Here is a 7,340-nt window from a genome sequence, read left to right as displayed (position 1 = left end):
ACTATTCCCTAGGCAAGGAGTTCTGGACTGTCTGAGAATGGAGAAATTAGACGGAACAAAGCAGGCAAGCATGCATGCATTCCTTTCTCTCCGCTCTTGGCTGTAGATGTGACACGACTCGCTGTTTGAAGCATCTGCTTTGACTTCTCAGCATTGTCTAACCCTGGAATTATAAATTGCCTTTGTCAGCTGAGAAGTACAGGCTGCTGTGTCCTTCCTTTCCTCCCCCATTGACTGTGGCTGGGCTTCTGTGTTCCTTGTGAATTTGCTTCCCTATAACTTCCCTATAATACACTTCTTCCAAGATCTCGCAGCACAGTCCCTCACCGTGGACACGCTCCTTCCTCTGAGCGCGTCCTTAGCAGATTATGAGAATGTCTCTGGGGCTGGTGAGATGGCTCAGTGGATACAAGCACCTTGCTGAACGTTCAGGAAGGAGGACCTGGCTTTGGATTTCCAGCACCCATGTTTTAGTAAAGTGCTGGGCATGGCTGTAGTGTGGCAGCACTGTGTGTGTGGCGTTACAGTGCAGTGACACTGTGTTTGTGGTTATGAAGACAGCTGCTAGCCTGTCTCCTGGTTCAGGGGAGCCTGTCTCAAGGGAATAAAGTGGAAAATGGTAAAGCAGGACACCCAATGTTCTCTTCTGGCCTCTGCATGCACGTGTGGGCATACACATGCTCACACATGTATGCACACAGAGAGATTGGTTCCATGCATACATTTATGACATGTGCATGAATCATGAACCCAGCTGTGCTAACTGAAGACACTAGGAAGGTTTTATTAAGTAGGGAATAAAAAGAAGTTTGGTGCAAAGTACTTTTCTCCCTTTGCCAATATTTCTCAGCTTTTGTTGGCTCCGCTGAGCAAATAACATGTGTTCTGTTTAGGAAGTTGTCTCCTGTACCAATATGTTCAAGGCTATTCCTTACTATTTCTACTATCAGGCTCAGTATATCTGGTTTTATGTTGAGTCCAAGTCCACTTGGACTTGAGTTTTGTGCATGGTGAAAGATATGGATCACTTTACACTTTTCTACATGCTGACATTCGCTTACACCTGCAGCATTTGTTGACGATTTTCCCCCCTTTGTATATTTCTGTTTTCTTTATAAAAAACATCAGGTGTCCATAGGTATGTGGATTTTCATCTGGGTCTTCCATTTGGATCCATTGAGCTTCATGTCTGTTCTGTTTTTATACCAATACCATTTTTTTTATTACTATACCTCTGTAATACAGCATGAAATCAAGGATGGTGAAACTTCTAGAAGTTCTTTTATTGTACAGGATTATTTTGGCTATTCTGTATTTTTGTTTTATCATATAAAATTGAGTATTATTCTTTCAAGTTCTGTAAAAAGTTGTGCTGGAGTTTTGATAGGGATTGCAATGAGTCTATAGATTGCTTTTGGTAAGATGGCCATTTTTTAATATGTTAACCCTACCAACTCAAGGTCATGGGAGATCTTTCAATCTTCTGATATCTATTCATATCTATTCAAAGACCTGAAGTTCTTTACATATAGGTTTTTCACTTGCTTGGTTAGAGTTATACCAAGATATTTCACACTGTTTGAGGCTATTGTGAAGGGTGTTTCCACAATTTATTTCTTGGTCCTTTTTATCATTTGCATATAAGAGGGCTACTGAATTCTTTTAGCTAATCTTGTATCCAGCCAGTTGACTATCAGCTGTAGCAGTTCCCTGGTAGAATTTTTAGGGTTGCTTAGGTATACTATCTTATCAGCAAATAATGATACTTGAGTTCTTCCTTTCTAATCTGTATCCCCTTGATCTCATTCAGTTGTCTTATTGCTTTAGCTAAAACTTCAAGTACTATTTTGAATAGATATGAAGAGAGTGGACAGCCTTGTCTTATCCATGATTTTAGTGTAATTGCTTTAAGTTTCTCTCCATTTTAATTTGAGGTTGGCTGTTGGCTTGCCATATATTGCCTTTGTTATATTTAGGTATGCTTCTTGTACCCATCATCTCTCCAAATCTTTTATCATGAAGGGGTACTTTATTTTGTCAAAGGCTTTTTCAGCATCTAATGAGATGATCATGTGTTTTTTCTTTCAGATTTTTATATGATGGATTACACTGACAAATTTTCATACATTGCACCATCTTTGCATCTCTGGGATGAAACCTATTTGATCATGGTGAATGATGTGTTCTTAGACTTGGTTTGTATTTTATTAAGTATTTTTACATCAATGTTCATGAGGGAATTGGCCTGGAATTCTCTTTTTGTTGAGTCTTTATGTGGTTTTGGTATCAGTGTAATTGTGGCTTCATAAAATGAATTTGGTAATGTTACTTCTGTTTTTATTTTGTGGAATGATTTGAGAAGTATTGGTATTAGCTCTTCTTTGAAAGTCTGGTAAAATTCTATGCTTGCTCTTTGTCCCATCTACTGTGAGAATGAAGGCCATTCTCAGCAATCAGACCATCGACATTCCAGATAATGTGGACATCACTCTGAATGGGCACACAGGATTTGTGAAGGGCCCCAGTGGAACCCTCCTGAGGGGCTTCAGTCACATCAGTGCATAGCTCAGTCCTCTTGGGAACAAGAAGGAGGAGGAGAAGAAGGGGGAGGAGGAAGAGGAAAGGGGTTAGGAGGAGGCTCCAGGTTGACAAATGATGGGGTAACAGAAAGGAACTGGCTACTGTCCAAACCATCTGCAGTCACATTTGGAACGTGATCAAAGGTGTTACACTGGGCTTCTGCTACAAGATGAGGTCTGTGTAATGCTCACTTCCCTATCTTCGTCGTTATTCAGGAAAATGGGTCTTTGGTTGAAATCCAAAATTTCTTGGGTGAAAAATACAACTGAAGGGTTCGGATGAGGACAGGTGTTGCTTGTTCTGTCTCTCAAGCCCAGAAGGATGAATCAATCCTTGAAGGAAATGATATTGAACTTGTTTCAAATTTAGTGGCTCTGATTCAGCAAGACCCAACAGTTAAAAACAAAGATCTCAGGAATTTTTTTGGATGGTATCTATGTGTCTGAAAAGGAACCGTGCAGCAGGCTGATGAGTAAGACCTACGTTACTCAGCTCCAGAAACAAGACCCTCAATTTAAGCAGGATTTGGTGTGTCTTTTGAAAAAAAAAAAAAAAAAAAAAAAACCAAAACCATAAAAGCAAGCAAACAAACAAACCAATCCCCCCCCCCCAAAACATCTGGCTCTGGACTTTTTTTGAGGGGGAGAGGGATTGGGAGACTTTTAATGACTGCTTCTATTTCCTTAGGGGTTACAGGTCTATTTAAGGTGTTTATCTGTTCTTGATTTAACTTTGGTAAGTGGTATCTAACCAGAGAATATTGTCCATTCATTTAGATTTTCCAGTTTTGTGGAGTATAGGTTTTTGAAGTATGAGTTAGTGATATTTTGGATTCCCTCAGTGTCTGTTGCTTTGGCCCCCTTTTTGTTTCTGATTTTGTTAGTCTCAATATTCTCTCTCTCTCTCTGTCTTTCAGTTAGTTTGGATAAGTGTTTGTCTATCTTGTTGATTTTCTCAAAGAACCAACTCTCGGTTTTTGTTTATTTTTTTCACTCTACTTTTTTCATTCATTTTACATACCAACCACAGTTCCCCCTCTATTCCCCCCCCCCTTCCCAACCCACTCCCATGCACTCCCCAGAAAGAGTAAGGTCTCCCATGGGGAGTCAACAAAGTCTGTCACAATAAATTGAGGCAGGGCCAGCCACCCCTCCACATCAAGGATGAGCATGGCATCCCACGATATGGAATGGGTTTCAAAAAGGGTTAGATCCTAGCTCCACTGCCAGGGGTCCCACAAACAGACCATGCATTGAGATATCCATTCCACTGGCACCTGTCGCACTGACCACGCCCACTGGGGGTGGGGACAGGTGCAGGCGTGACCTGGGGGAATTAGGTCTGGGGTTCTAGACCCCAGTATCTGCTCTTGCTTCTTTTCCAGAGACAGAGAGTATCCAGAGGCATCCTTGGGACGGGAACCTGCTGGCGGTCATCTGTTGTTTTGTAAGTGATTTTTCCGTGAATAAACATCCATCAGCTATTTGTTTTTCCCAGATTCTTATTTGTCCACGATAAGACCAGGCTACAAAACTGCACCCCACATGCAGAGGGCTTGGTTCAGTACCATGTAGGATTTCCAGCTGTCGGTCTAGAGCCCACGAGCTCTCACAAATTTGGGTCAGCTGTGTCTGTGGGTTTCCGCATCATGATCTTTAACCCATCTTGCTCATTCATATAATCCGTCCTCCCTCTCTTCAATTGGACACTTGTAGCTCAGCCTGGTGCTTGGATGTGGATCTCTGCATCTGCTTCCATCAGTTACTAGTTGAAGATTCTATGATGACAGGGTAGTCACCAATCTGATTATAGGGGAAGGCCGGTTTAGGTACCCTCTTCGCTATTGCTAGGTGTCTTAGCTGGGGTCATCCTTGTGGATTCCTGGGAATTCCTCAGCACCAGGTTTCTCCCTAGCCCCAGAGCCAACTCTTTGTTTTGTTGATTCTTTGTATTGTTCTTTGCTTTTGTTTTGGCAGGTGGCGCTGTCTACATATTGAATTTAATGGCTTCAATTGTACTTCCATCATGCCATTCATTGTGCCAAGGTCTGAGTGTCTGTTACAGTTGTGAGTCACACTTCTTTGGTGTCAGGAACCAAACTCAGGTCCTCTGGAGAGCAGTATGGTGCTATTAGCCACTGAGCCTCTCCAGCCCTGACATCAAATTTTCTAGGCCTACATTATTTTGCGATTGTCACTTATTTGTATGTTGCTTTTTCTCCAGTTTGCATAATTGGTTATGTGAGGTTATATGGAAGACTTCATGATTTTCTCTTGGTTCCTAGCGGTTGCTAATAATCCTCGATGTGGACTGCATCCTTCCAATCTCCCTTCATTACCATCTGGCATTCAATTATTTTGTGTGTCTTGGGGCATCCTCTATTCTTTTTACAAGGATGTCAACCATTGGGTTTATAATCCAGCCACTTTCCTTAAATCTACAAATACCCTGTTTCCAAATGGGCACATCTACTTTGAGACTCCAAGCAAAGAAAGGGTTCCAAATTTTGGGAGTCATCATTCAACCCAGCGTAGTGGTGAAAGACTGGGCTGTAATAAGGCACCCTCCTGTCATAGCTGGCCTGAGACCTGCTTTGTTACAGACCCAGTGACACAGAATGAGAACCAGCCTAGACATTGGTGATTATTTATTTATTTTTTCTCCTGGAGAGTTCTCCAGGAGTCATGCTGTGGGCCATTCTAAAATGATCCCATATCTCACTTCTGTTTGTTTAGCAAATGGGAGACTTGTGACTGAAGGCTAAATATACCCTATATATTACTTCTTGGCTATCCCAGAAGTTTGCCTCGAAAAGGACCCATATCGCCAGATGAGAATCTTTTGTGGTCTTTTATTTGAGGGGATAGTCATTACTGAAACATCACCAGTTCTTTCTCCTTTTCTTTTATATCATGCTGTATTTGGGATGACTTTGTGGGTTGGATGAGTAGTAATAATTTTTGGAAAAATTGCTAATTTTCTTCTTGCATGAAAATCTAACCACTGAGAATTTGCATTCACTCACTTTAAAGTAATGATAGATGGCTAATGTGAATAAAATTGACAATGTTAGAGAAAGGTGAGTTTGAATATCTAAACTCTGAATTTTATTCGTTATTTTCTTTCTCTCTTAGTGTGTGTGTGTGTGTGTGTGTGTGTGTGTGTGTGTGTGTGTGTGTATGAGAGAGAGAGAAAGAGAGAGAAAAAGAGAGAGAAAAAACTCAGGTATTATTTCTCGGGTGTTAATCTATCTTGTTGTTGAGACAGGTATACTTGCTGGTCTCAGGGCTCCCCAATTAGATGAAGCTGACCACTGTGCCCCAGGGATCCTCTTGTCTCTGTCTCCCTAGCACTGGGATTCCCAGTGTCCACCTCAGTTTCCATGTAGGAGCTCAGGTATGCCTGCTTGTGCAGGCATCTCCCCAGCCACTACCAATCCTGTGATATTTCTTTTTTCAAAATTCAATAAAAATATGTCGGTACAATTGTAAATTGGTAGTACGGTATCACAGCCAAGATTGCTACCTTGATATCATCCACTGACCTTGCTCAGTTTTCTATAGCATTATTTATACTTGGGTGTGTGCATGTACGTACAGTTTATATTTTTGTGTGTGTTCAGCTTTATTACCTGTATAGGCTTGGATCTATCAGCATAGTCAAAATACAGACTAACTCCTTCACCACAAAGGACTCTAGCATCACTCTTTCTGAAAGTGTGTGTCTGTTGCATAGGTGAGGATTAACACTGAATGTCTTTCTCAGTCACTCTCCACCCTTTGTTTTTGCTTTATTTATTTATTTATTTATTTATTTATTTATTTATTTAAAAAAAAAAAACAATACTCAGCAAATGAACTTGAAGCTCACAAACAGGTTAGACTGGCTGGTGAATGAGCTTTTGGGATCTACCCATCTCTAGCCCCAGCACTACTTGAGACAGATGCATGCCACCACATCAGCTCTGTTTGTGGGCTTCTGTGATCTTAACTCAGGCCTTAATGCTTGTATGATATTCGCTTCTTCCACTAAACCATCTCGCCATCATCCTGGTCCTGCACATGCATTTCAAATTTAAATTTTCTCTTCAAATCTTGCTCCTCATGGAAACATGGGCTATGTTCCACTTGTGGTGTCTAGTTTCCCCTGGGAATGCAGGTGAACACTTATGCAATGTTACAAAGTCAAGCTGGATGGTCCTGGAGGAAGCTGACACCCTTGGCCTCCTTATCATCAGACACTGACTAATTGAGCTAACTGGTCAGAGATAAGAACTTCATTTCAAATAACAAATTAACAGTTTCCCATAGCTCCAATAATGCATGGCTGTGATCCCATGAAATTGCATCTCTGACGAACTGGCTGCACTAGAATTTACTCTATGTAAAATGATTGCACTAATTACTTTCTCTTTATGCTTTTATAATCTGCTGGCTGGCAATAACATTTGCAGTGTAGTCATGCACTAATGAGGAAAGCTATCCAAGCTCAAGCTTCTGGTCATTAGTAAATAGCTTCCGGGGTCAAAGGGTAATTTCTCCCTTGTGCAGTTAAAGAAGCTGGTGGAGGGCATGCGTATTCTTTATCTTCAACTCTTGGGTGCTAAAAAGAACTGGAGATTGATAGAAGAGTTTATCAAGGTTGAACATTCTTATAAAAACAGGTAAACCATTTTCTTTAGATACTGGTATCAGATATACAGTTGTTTCTTATAGTTATCCATAGCCTGTCTCCTTTTCCCTCCTCTTCCTTTCCTTGAG

At 41.1% G+C, this 7,340-nt stretch overlaps 1 pseudogene; it reads left to right on the top strand.

The window, feature by feature from the left end:
* The first annotated feature begins 2,433 nt into the window (after positions 1-2,433).
* Positions 2,434-3,026, top strand: LOC127236392 (60S ribosomal protein L9-like; annotated as a pseudogene).
* Positions 3,027-7,340: the final 4,314 nt, after the last annotated feature.

This window comes from Phodopus roborovskii, unplaced genomic scaffold (assembly GCF_943737965.1).
Source record: "Phodopus roborovskii unplaced genomic scaffold, PHOROB, whole genome shotgun sequence".
Classification (NCBI taxonomy): domain Eukaryota; kingdom Metazoa; phylum Chordata; class Mammalia; order Rodentia; family Cricetidae; genus Phodopus; species Phodopus roborovskii.
This window is presented reverse-complemented; position numbering and strand designations above follow the sequence as displayed.